Consider the following 11,036-nt stretch of genomic DNA (forward strand, 5'->3'; position numbering starts at 1 on the left):
GCCGCCGCTTCAGCCCCTCCCACGGCCGCCGGTCCGACGGCGGAGGCTGACGCTTGAGCCCCTCCCACGGCTGCCTCTGCTGTCTCTGCTGCCTTGCTTTGCTTTTTCCCCTCATCTTCCCTTGCTAAAGGCCCTGGGTCGGGCCCCGGCTCTGCCGCTTGTGTGCAGCTTCGTTCCAGCCTTTTAGTCTCTCAAGGGCATCAGTTTCCTCGTCCTGAAACGGGGCCGAGGAATCGTGAGCAAGTCGGTGTGTCGGGACCTCCAGCCGCGAGGCCTGATTGCCCGTTCACTGTTGCTTCTCCCCCGCAGGCCAAGGTGGAGGTGCGTCCTCAGCTTGCCAGCCTCCCCTTGTGCCCGCTGCTGGATGCGGGGCATTGTGATGGCGGTAGGAGAGAACCACCCGCCTCTCCATCGGGAGCTTGCATCTGGACGGGAGAGGCTCGCAGAGGGGCAGCGGAGGAAACGCATAATGGCGGGGGCTTGGGGGGGACTGCGCAGATTTGGGCCTGGGTGGGCCTCAGGGCAGCAGCATCAAGGGTCTGGGGCCAAAGCCGCTCGGTTTGGTGCCAGTCTGCGTGCCCTCCAGCCACGTCCTCCAGACCTGGGGAGGCCTCGGGCTGCCTGTGGAGGTCTGTGACCCGTGGCCCGCTCTGTCTTGTGCCTCCCAGGTGAATTTTCTATTTGGGTTAATGTATTTTTCAGTTCTAAAATTCTCATTTGTTTCTTGTTAATATGTCATGTATCTGCTGAGATTGTCTCTGTTCGCTTCAGTACTGTTTATTCCGACTTCCTGGAGCATGGTTCTAAAGCTGCTCCACGCCTGTGGTGATTCTGGCATCTGCCTCGTCTTGGGATTGGCATCGGGCGCTTGTCCTTCTCCTTGTAGATGTGAGTGCTGGGGTTCTCTGTATACTGAGTAGTTCTGGAATTGTACCCTGGACCTTGTGAAGATGATGTGATGAGACTCTGGGCCTTGTCTAAAGCCTGCAGAGAACTTTATTTTTGTTTGTTGATGGGTCTGACAAACAAATTTAGGTTCAGACCCCACTGCCTCCCGCGAAGGGTGTCCCAATGTCCGTTCCGTTTTCAAGTCTTTGTATTGCTATTGGGATCTGTCCCATGTGTGCGCCAACCGGTGGTCCGTCTGGGAGCGCGTGGTTCTCGCCCACGGTTCAGTTCTCAGAGCCTTTGGGGTCTGAGCCGCCTGCTTCTCTTCAGTCCCTTTGACACCTTCTGGCTTTTGGGTCACTCCGCCTGCCCCCACCCCCATTCCCTCACCGTTTCTGGTTCTCACCCCCCACCCCCATTCCCCCACCCCCATTCCCCCACCCCTTCTGCTTCTTACCCCACCCCCACCCCCATTCCCCTACCTTTTCTGGTTCTCACCCCCCACCCCCATACCCCCACCCCCATTCTCCCACCCTTTCTGCTTCTTACCCCACCCCCACCCCCATTCCCTCACCGTTTCTGGTTCTCTGGCTTGAAGGCCTGGGCTTTACTTTCTCTGCTCTACCGCACACTTCCTGGGACTGCAGCTGCCTCTGGGCCAACGAAGAGAAGCTAGAAAGAGAAAAAAGCCAATGGCAATTTCCCCATACTTTTGGGAGCACAAGTCCTTGGGTGAAAGTGAAGAGTTCCAGGTGCCTGTCCAGCTGTTGTGGCAGGTTTGCTGTCAACTAGATACCCACTGACTGATGCCAGCTGTGGGTGCCCTGTGGGTCATCCAGAGGGCAGACGGGGGCCTAACACTGAGGCTGGTCACAGCCTGTGGCCCCGTCCCACCTGCAGAGCGTAACCTCCACAGACGACAGGCCTTCGTGGCTTTGTTGATGGATGTATCTCCGAGTGCCTGAAACAGCGCCTGCCACATGGGAAGCACTCAGTAGATACTTGCTGAGCTTGGTGAGCTGCTATTTCTGGTCATAGGAGCCTCCGCCGTTTACTCTACAGAGGCACTAAGCCTGTGACACTCAGTGTTCCCTTTCTATGGCAGATATTCGCAGCACCTTTACTGTGGGGAGGTGAAATTCCAAAGACGATATAATCTGTTCACGTGCCGTATTTAAACCCCAGCGTGCTGTCTGTGTGAATGTGGGTGTTGGCACAAACCCCTCATCTAGGTCACAGACCCCTCCTCTAGGCTGCAGGAGTGTTGCCTGCTCACAGCTCACAGCTGAGGCCCACGAGAGCCACATTTTTGTCCCCAGGGGAGGGGAAGCACACGTCCAGTGACTGGTGGAGTCTGCACTCCTGCCTCACTTTGGGACATCTCTGAAGGCCACCCCAGGCCTGACCTGAGGGACCAGCTGCCCCCTCTGCTATGACAGTATCACAGCTCAGCTTCTCCCTCTGCTCCATGCTGTATTATCTGCCCCTCACAGGTGTTATTGAGAGCACACCCCAGTTCACTACAGGTACACACACCTCTCTCTCAGAGTGTTTCCTGGGGAACTTGACCAAAGATCACGACCTAAGTGTATTCAAAAGAGAGATAAGGGGCATGGTGGCTCATGCCTATAACCCCAGCACTTTGGGAGGCCAAGGCGGGCGGATCGCTTGAGGTCAGGAGTTCGAGACCAGCCTAGCCAACATGGTGAAACCCTGTCTCTAGGAAAAATGTAAATATTAGCTGGGTGTGGTGGTGTGTAATCCCAGCTACTTGGGAGGCTGCGGCAGGAGGATCACTTGAACTCAGGAGGTGGAGGTTGCAGTGAACTGAGATGGAAAAACAAAAAGAGAAGAGGAGCATAGTTGATAATAAAGCATGTTCTCTGCGCATACCACTGAGGCGTGACTGCACTAGGACCTCACAGCACCGTTTCTCGGGTCCCACCTCAGACCAACGGGACAGGAATCTGCGCTTTGATGGTCCCCAGGGCATCTGCGTGCAGTGGAGCGTGAGGAGCGTTTCTCTGGGAGGTGTTTTAAGGGCCGGATGCTCCTAAGTGACTGCGTGACCCGTGAGCGCTGCCACGCGAGTGTCACATGGCCTCTCAGATACCACAGGTGGCACTGCTGTCAGCGATAAGATTTTCCGCAGCGGTGAACAACTGCTGGTGAAGTGCCAAACAGAACACATTAGGTCACTTTCTCAACTTACACAGTAGTTGCGCTCCCGGAAAACTCAGTTTGTCTTAAAATTGTGCAAAAAACGATTTTGTCAGGATCCGTGACATCTCCTCATTGGCTCACTGCCCCGTGGCGCTGCCCTTCACGCCGGAGCCTCTGGCTTGGAGACCACTGAAAACGCCCCCAGAACTTCCCAAACCGTCCCCTAGGGGTCAGCACTGTCCTCGCTGAGAACGACTGGTCTACCGGAGAAAACCGTGTGCTTGGCTCTTTCCCAGTCCTCCCAAGAAGCCCCATCTTCCCTCTCTTTAGCTAAGAAAACCAAGTTCAGAGAAGTTCCGCAGTTTGTCCAGGGTCACACAGCTAGTAAGCAGGGTGGCAAGCAAGATCCGGACCCCGGTCTTCCTGTCACCAGAGCCCATGCTTCCCGCTACGTGTGCCTGGCAGGCGTTTGCAGGTTCTCCAGAGTTGCAAGGTCACTAGGCCATGGCCAGGCTTATTTATTCATTTATTTGAGATGGAGTCCTGCTCTGTCACCCAGGCTGGAGTGCAATGGCACGATCTTGGCTCCACTGCAACCTCCGCCTCCTGGGTTCAAGTGATTCTTCTGCCTTAGCCTCCCGACTGGTTGGGACTGCAGGCGTGCGCCATCACGTCTTGCTAATTTTTGGATTTTTAGTAGAGGAGGGGTTTCATTATGTTGGCCAGGCTGGTCTCGAACTCCTGACCTCAGGTGATCTGCCCGCCTCAGCCTCCCAAAGTGCTGGGATTACAGGCATGAGCCACTGTGCCCAGCCAGCCAGGTTTATTTATAACAGAAAAGAATAAACTTTATTTAGGGCCCATCCTCCCATGTGGACACAGGCTATAGGAGCTTGAGACTGAGAGCAGCCTGGCCTCCCTGGGGAACCCCACCTTAAGTGCCCCATGCTCTGAGAGCCTGGGCTGGCAGATGGAACCACAGCCCCGGGCCCCCTTCCCCAGGTGGCACCTGCAAGTATCTGTCCAAGCCCACACCACAAACATCTACCAGGAGCCCAGCAGGCCTAGACTGGGGAGGCACCACCCCTATGGTGGCCCCGGGGGGAGCAGGACTGCTTCAGGATCCTGCGCAGATGCTGAGCTGCCAGCAAATAGTCTTCCTCACCCCCAGGGCCCCATCCTTGGACACCCACACCACATCCTGTTTTGGAATGAAGGCAGCCTGGATACAGACTCCCGTGTTCTCTGCTGGGTCTCTGTCCTCACACTCGGGAGCTCCGCGAGCTCAGGGAACGGGCGTCATGCTTCCCTCCCCACCCACGCCTTCACTGCCACCTGGGTGGCCTACAGTCGGTAGCCAGTGACCATGAGGACTTGAAAGAGGACAGCCTGAGAACACCCGCGCACACACCCACTGCCTGCCGAGGGCGCCACTGAGGCGGCTGCCCGTGTGCTCCTGTATCTCAGAACAACCCCAGGGAATCCTGGGAACCCCCTCGGACAGATGGGGAAACCGAGATTGAGAGATGGGAGTTTCCGAAATTTGAGTTCGTGGGTCATCTGACTCCAAACGCCTGCCCTTACCCCAGTGCTTCTGAACCATGGCTGCCTGTCAGGTTCACCGGGAGGGCCAAACGGTTCTGGTGCCTGGGCTCACTCCCAGAGTCTGATTTCATTGGTCCGGGACAGTCAGACATCATTGTGTTTTTTTGAGATGGAATCTCGCCTTGCCCAGGCTGGAGTGCAGTGGCACGATCTCGGCTCACCGCAACCACAGCCTCCTGGGTTCAAGCGATTTTCCTGCCTCAGCCTCCTGAGTAGCTGGGATTACAGGCATGTGCCACCACACCTGTATAATTTTGTATTTTCAGTAGAGATGGGGGTTTCTCCACATTGGTCAGGCTGGTCTTGAACTCCTGGCCTCAGGTGATCTGCCCGCCTGGGTCTCCCAAAGTGCTGGGATTACAGGCGTGAGTCACCTCGCCCGGCCACCGCCCATAAGTTTTAAAAAGCTCTCAACGGAGTTGTCATGAGCAGCCAGGACTGAGAGCCTCTGACCTCCACTTTGAGTTAACGTGACCTTGAGTGAGCTTCGCAGAGCTGGGCAGGTGTCAGCAGGAGCGGATGAGGCAGGCGTGGGGGCTGGGGCTGCCCCGGGAGGGGGCGCTTCCCTTTCTGCCCGCACCCGCTGCCCGCAGCACTGGTCCCAGCGCGTGGTCCTGGCTGAGCTGAGCATGGGTGGGAAAGGATCACACAGCCAAGGGTGTGTCCAGCCCCTCCAGGGATTAAACTCCTCAGGGTTTTATTAGGGGAAGGAGGCAGAGGAGCTGGGAGAGCCTCTGACTCTGCCCTGCAAGCCGGGACCTGCCTGCAGGAAGAGTGGAGGGAGGGTGGAGGGAGCACCCAGACCGCTGGGTGCCTTTCTACCCCTGCCACTGCCTGGGGCTGCCCGGGAGGCCTGGCTCCTCGCACTCAGGGCTTCCGAGGGCTGCACTGGGCCTGGACTGATGGAGGCTCCCTCCTCCCCGTGGCCACCTCCCCAGTGGCATGGCTGCGCACGTGGACTGCAGTGAGACCGCCTGGCACACCCCACTGCTTCCTGGGCATATGGTTGCCAACGACCTTCCCTTCCTCCTCCAGCCTCGGCCTTCTCTCCTCATAGACATCAAAAGCATTTGCCACAGAGAACTGTCACAACGGTAAGTGCTTAGCGCCTGGTGGAGACTCCTAATCTTTGGCTGTGGTTAGTGTCAGAGGGTGTGAACCAGAGCACTCCATCTTGAGTGGGAGCTGGGTAAGTGAGGCGGAAACCTCCTGGGCTGCATTCCCTTAACAGGCACAGGATGAGCTGGGAGGTCAGCGCAAGGCCCAGGTCGTAAAGACCCTGCTGATAAATCAGGTTGCAGTAAAGAAGCTGGCTAAACCCACCAAAACCAAGGCGGCCACGAGAGTGACCTCTGGTCATCCTCACTGCTGCACTCCCACCAGCGCCATGACAGCTTACCGATGCCATGGCAACGTCAGGAAGTTACCTGACCCTACGGAGGGGAGGCATGAATAATCCACCACTTGTTTAGCATATCATCAAGAAATAACCATAAAAATGGGCATCGCAGGCTTCAGGGCTGCTCTGTGGAGTAGCCATTCTTTTATTCCTCTACTTTCTCAATAAACTTGCTTTTGGCCAAGGCAGGCAGATCACAAGGTCAAGAGATTGAGACCAGCAAGGTGAAACCCCGTCTCTACTAAGAATACAAAAATTAGCCGAGCGTGGTGGTGCACTCCTGTAATCCCAGCTACTCTGGAGACTGAGGCAGGAGAATTGCTTGAACCCGGGAGGCGGAGGTTGCAGTGGGCTGAGATCGAGCTACTGGATGCCAGCCTGGGCGACAGAGCAAGACGCTGTCTCAAAAACAAAAAACAAACAAAAAAATAAGTAAACTTGCTTTCACTCGCCCTGAATTCTTTCTTGCGTGAGGCCCAAGAGCCCTCTCTTGGGGTCTGGATTGGGACCCCTTTTTTGTAACATATGGACCCTTGAACGGTTCCCAGCTCCCATTCCCATATGATCTGAAACAGTGTGAGGATACAGTCTTCCAGAAGGAAACCTTCCTTGTAAAGCAGTCATATATAGAGGGACACCCTGTTCAGAGCTGCCGCCCCGGGTGGGGGCACTGGGGCTTCTTTCTGCTCCACTCGGCCTTTCCCTCCCTCCTCCACATCCAGGGGGTCCTGGAGGCCCTTCCATCCACCCAGGGTCTTGGTTCTGTCTGATTTTCCTCTTCCTGGAGCAGGCAAGACGACTGTAGGAGCCATGGAGGAGGGGAGAGGGTGAAAGAAAATGGCCCTCAGAAGGGCACAGCCACAAAACCAGGACACCTTTCTTTTGCCGTCATTGGTGGCCCCACGACTCTGGTGCACTATTATGCTGAGAGCATCTCTAGTTCCCCCTCCACTTTCGTAAAGATGCCGCCACCCCCAGGAAGGGTGTGAAGGGCCAGCCTGGTGGCCTGTCAGTGGCTTTGTCAGTGGATGAGGAGGACAACGGCTGGGGCGATGTGGCTTGGTCCGGCCTGGTGGGGGGTCGTGCTGTGCAGAGCTGCTCCTGGGAACCGGAGCCTGCAGAGGAGGCTCCCGCAAGGGCTGTGTGGTGGAGCGTCTGGGTTGGGGGTCAGCAGGGAGGAAGCCCCTGCTTGGTCCCAGGGAGTAAGACCCAGGCCTGAACCCAGGCACTGAGCAGGAAGTGCTGGGTTTGTGACAGGCTGGAAGGGAGGGCAGAACGGCCAGCCCAGCACAGCCGGGACTGCTCCCCTCTGGCTGTGGGGCAGATCAGGCAGGTCACCGGTGGAGCCGCACCTAGTGCCAGCCCGGCTGGCCTGTGCCTTCCTCTCTCCCCGGGACAGGCTTGGCCGTGGTCATTCCAGAGCGGCTCCGAGGCTGAGAGTCCCTGGGCCGAGTCCTGCCTCTGCGGCCCAGATGCCCTCCCTGTCCTGGTGAGCCGTGATCCTCCAGCCGAGGGACAAATGCACAGAAACCTCCCGGGGAGGGCAGAGACCAGGCCACACTCTGAAATGGAAACCCAGCCCAAAGGGGTGTGGTTGATAACTGGGCAACCTCCTTCACTGCCCTTAGGTGCCAAGAGAGGAGCGAGGCCCCAGGCAGGGGAGGAAGAAGGCGATGGTCAGAAGCGGGCAGGCAGAGGAACCGGGAGAGGCTTCCCACTGGGCAGGAAGCTCCATGAGGGCAGAGACCAGCTTTATCTCCCACACCCACAGCCCGGCAAGTAAAGGCGCACAGTAAGCACTCGGACATGTGTTGGTTGACCGAATGGCTGACTGGTTGGCTGATTTTGTACGAAGTCACCTAGAGCTCATCATGAAGCACGTGGAGACGGGGCTGGAGCACGAGGCTAGCTTGCTTGTGAGGGGACACATATGTAGCCTCTAGACGAACATGGAAGCAGCCTTTCCGTGCCCAGGAAAGGCAGCCCTTTTGAGAAGCCACAGTGGGGCTGAGGGAAGGATCTGTGATGTGCCTCCAACAGACCCCGTGCCAGGGTCAATCACCAATGTCCCACTGCACATCCAGAGGGGAAGGAGGCCTGAGCTATCCTGGGCCGGGCACAGTGGCTCACGCCTGTAATCCAAGCACTTCGAAAGGCCAAGGCAGGTGGATCAGCCCTGAGGTCAGGAGTTCGAGACCAGGCTGACCACGATGGTGAAACCCTTTCCGTACGAAATACAAAAAATTAGCCAGGCATGGTAGTGCAAGCCTGTAACTCCAGCTACTAGGGAGGCTGAGGCAGGAGAATCACTTGAACCCAGGAGGCGGCCCCGGGAGGCAGAGTTTGCAGTGAGCTGAGACTGCGCCATTGCCCTCCAGCCTGGGCAACTAGAACGAAAACTCCATCGTCTCCAAAAAGTAAATAAATGAAAAGATGCTATGATAGGGTTTCTACATGGTGAGCCTGCAGTGACGCGGGATCCCCAGGAATTCAGCGCCAGGGGCTGTAAGTCCTCCATCTCGGCGTTTAAGGGAACTCCAAGTGGGGCTTTCCAGTGTGCAGGCAGAGGGTGGAACTAGGGGCTGACGCATGGAACGGTGAGCAGCCCACACAGGGTGGCCCAGGAGCCACCGGGGGGCCGTGGTATGTGCTGAAGGAGAGAACTAAGACCCGGCATTGGGGCAAGTCTACAGCTGGAAGGGAAGGGGAGAGGGAGAGGAAACAGGAAGTAAATAGACAGGACCAGTCGGAGAGGGACTGAAGAACCGGACTGGCTCAGGGTGACATGGGTCGAAGGGTGAAAACAGTCCCTACGGGAGGAGGAGGTCGAGGCTGGGCATGCATCCCAGTGACAGGGGCCTCTAACCTCTGCAAGGGCCTCCAGGTTTGTGACTCAAAGGCGATGGTGACGAGGCAGGATGAGGTGGCTCACACCTTTAATCCCCACACTTTGGGAGGCTGAGGCGAGTGGATTTCATGAGCTCAGGTGTTCAAGATCAGCCTGGGCAGCATGGCAAAACCTTGTCTCTACAAAAAATACAAAAATTAGCTGGGTGTGGTGGGGTGCGGCTGTAGCTATGAGGGAGGCTGAGGCAGGAGGATTGCTTGAGCCCAGGAGGTCGAGGCTGCAATCAGCCAAGATTGCACCAATGTTTTTTTTTTTTTTGAGACGGAGTCTTGCTCTGTCACCCAGCCTGGAGTGCAGTGGCACGGTCTTGGCTCACCAAAACCTCCGCCTCCTGGGTTCAGGTGATTCTCCTGCCTCAGCCTCCCAAGTAGCTGGGATTACAGGCGTGCGCCACCGCGCCTGGCTAATTTTTGTATTTTTTAGTAAAAATGGGTTTGCCGTACTTAACAGGCTGGTCTCGAACTCCTGACCTTGTGAACCACCTGCCTCGGCCTCCCAAAGTGCTGGGATTACAAGCATGAGCCACGGCGCCCGGCCAAAATCGTGTGCTTTTTAAAAAGTATTAGCTATCTTCACATTAAACATATATAAATTCATCATTTAACAGAGTTATTGAGTCCCTTTCTGTGTGCCAAGCCCCATTCCAAGGTTGCAGTTCAGAGGTAAATCAGATAGTCAAGCTTCCTGCCCTCAGGAAACTTCTGTTTTCGTGCAAGGACGTAGATAATAAACAAGTGAACAAATTAATAAGATTTCAGGTCGTTCTGAGTGCCAGAAATGAAAGGTGACTGGGTGGGCAGGGGCAGGGTGCCATCCAGGAAGACCTTCTGTGCAGGCAATGTTGCGACATTTGAGTGGGGATTTGAACAAGAAGGGGCAGCTGGACCCCCGAGAGAGGTAAATGAGAATGAAACTCGTATTCCGGTCACCCGGGCAGCCTCGCGTGAGCTCGATCCCCGTTTGGAGGATGTGGGAGAAATAAGGAAGTCCCAACAGAAGGTGCCCTGGAGGTGGGCGCTGATGGATGGGTTCCTATTTGTCAGGGGCAGAGCCCGGCTGGCTCAGGGGACAGGGGCTGGAATGCAGGGTGCGGCTGAACGCAGGGAGGATGCGTGTCCTGGAGGGGTTTCTAAGCCATCAGAAGTTTGGACTATCCGGAGGGCAATGGTCGGACATGGAAGGGTTTAATAAGCAGGGTGGACATGACCAACTGTGAAAATAAGGAAGACCCCTCTCACCACCATGTAGAGGAGTGCAGGGGCCAGGGCTGGAGGCAGGTGACAGTTTGGGGGGTGGCATAATCACTCGGGTGATGGGGAAGTGTATCCTGACCTGGGGTAGGGCCTGTGAGGACAGGGGACGGAAGCAGGGACAGGAAGGAGGGACTGAGAGGGGGCAGGATCAACAAGCCCTCTGTCCGGTTTGAGAGGATGGATTCTTGTGCTACGGCAGTGAGATACCTGAGACTGCATAATTTATAAGAAAAGAGGTCTGGCCGGGCGCGGTGGCTCACGCCTGTAATCCCAGCATTTTGGGAGGCCGAGGTGGGTGGATCAACTGAGGTCAGGAGTTTGAGACCAGCCTGGACAATATGGCGACCCCATCCCCACTAAAAACACAAAAATTACCTGGGCATAGTGGCAGGCGCCTGTAATCCTACTCGGGAGGCTGAGGCAGGAGGATCGCTTGCAGCAGGAGGCGGAGGTTGCGGTGAGCTGAGATCGCGCCACTGCACTCCAGCCTCAGTGTGAAACTCTGTCTCAAAAAAAAAAGAGAGAGATTGAATTGGCTTACTGTTGTGCAGGCTGTACGGGAAGCATGGTGGCCTCCGCTTCTGGGGAGGTCTCAGGGGGCTTTCACTCATGGTGGAAGGCAAAGCCGGGGCAGGCGCCTGACCTGGCAGGAGCAGGACCAGATGGAGGGGACGGTGCCAGAACATTCATGAGAAACCACCCATGACACAGTCACCTCCCACCAGGCATGACACAGTCACCTCCCACCCATGACACAGTCACCTCCCACCAGGCCCACCCATGACACAGTCACCTCCCACCAGGCATGACACAGTCACCT

This window comes from Sapajus apella, unplaced genomic scaffold (genome assembly GCF_009761245.1).
Source record: "Sapajus apella isolate SASKATOON/1434 unplaced genomic scaffold, GSC_monkey_1.0 scaffold143, whole genome shotgun sequence".
NCBI lineage: Eukaryota > Metazoa > Chordata > Mammalia > Primates > Cebidae > Sapajus > Sapajus apella.